The following is a 1,529-nucleotide window of genomic DNA, read 5'->3' on the forward strand; positions in this document are numbered from 1 at the left end:
AGTGATGATGTACGACATCACTGCTGAACACCAGAATCTGTCACCAAACTGCCGCACAGCAACCAAAGGGGTCTGCACAGTGGTGTGCGCCTATTAGAAGAAATACAACTTGCCACTGTTCAGCTCACAGCCCAATTCTCTTTAAATCCCTAAGTGGCAATGCAGTGGTGACACAGGGCATCTGCTGTGTCTTGTGGGGAGTTTTGTCCTCCAGAAGAACATTCATTCACTTGTTCCAGAGTACTATAGTTCCAGAGTACTATGACAGCTTTCCGAGTCTACTTGAATTTGCACCAGCCATATTGCTGGGACAAGTCTGCGTGGACCAGAGAAGGTGAACCAAGCCCAGGAAGGGGTTGAGAATTAGGTGGGTGCTTGCTGCCACTATATCCCCCTTTTCCTGGGCCTGAACTGCCCTCCTCCTTGCCCCCATTGTCTCCCCATTTAATAGCCTTCTCAACTCCCTCTGAATCCCATGCATGATCTTACCTGTGGCTGCGAGCATCCATGGTTCATTGCAGCATGGAAAGTTAGTTAGGACTGAGCTGTTGGTTGGCAACCTTCAGTCTCAAAAGACTATGGTGTAAGCCTACAGCACCTGGTATTCCCAGGCGGTCTCCTATCCAAGTACTAACCAGGCCTGACCCTGCTTAGTTTCCAAGATCAGACAAGATCGGGCATGTGCAGGGCTAGTGCGCCACAAAAATGACTGTCTAGCAAAGGACCACTGGCCACTGTAATGATATAAGGTAGAATTGCGCAATCCAGAAGTGGGTTATGATCTGCCCTTAAATGGGTCTGCCACAGTTTTGCCATCACCACCATTTTATTTTGAAGCTCAAGTCTGTGTGGTTTTAAGAGTAGCCAGGACTAAGGATCCTAGATGAGGTAAATCCTGCCTGGACTTTCTCTTTAGAAGGGTTGCTTTGACCAATAGCCCAATCCTACCTAACCCCCCATGTGCCTATGAAGCCATACCAATGGGGTGCCTGCTGCATCCCTTGGGGAGTTTCAAGCCATGAAGGCCTCCCTGAGGTAAGGGAACACTTGATCCCTTGGCCCATGTTACGCCCTTGCCACTCCACTGAACCTGCACCAGCTGTATAGCTGGTGTAAGTCTGAGTGGACCTGGGAAGGTGAATTGAGGACAAAAAGGGATATGGGATACTCATGACACCACCCCTTTACAGCCTCAATCAGCTTCAATCCTTCCTCCTCCCTGTCCCAGTCTCCTCCTGTTCCTTCCCTCCCTGCCTCATTCTGCCCCCACCCTCCCATGCTGACTTACTAGCACTGGGGGATGTGGACAGAGCACTGGCATGCAGACCAACAATATGGCACCATGTAGTGCATTGCATTTTGTGACAGTTATAAAGGGTATTATGTTGCCGGAAGGGCTGGGAAGCAAGTCCCCTAATCTTCAGCAGATCTCCTGCTTGCATTTCTGTTCTCCCCTGCTGTGGCATCCCCTCTACTCTTCCTTGCCTTCTCTTTCACTCTCTACCTTCTAAAATCAAGTACATACTGTT

The 1,529-nt window shown here is 49.6% G+C and overlaps 1 pseudogene; it reads right to left on the bottom strand.

The window, feature by feature from the left end:
- Nucleotides 1–586: 586 nt before the first annotated feature.
- Nucleotides 587–705, bottom strand: LOC136646745 (5S ribosomal RNA; annotated as a pseudogene).
- Between the last annotated feature and the right edge of the window lie 824 nt (nucleotides 706–1,529).

The sequence above is a fragment of the Tiliqua scincoides genome, chromosome 3, assembly GCF_035046505.1.
Source record: "Tiliqua scincoides isolate rTilSci1 chromosome 3, rTilSci1.hap2, whole genome shotgun sequence".
In the NCBI taxonomy this organism is placed as follows: domain Eukaryota; kingdom Metazoa; phylum Chordata; class Lepidosauria; order Squamata; family Scincidae; genus Tiliqua; species Tiliqua scincoides.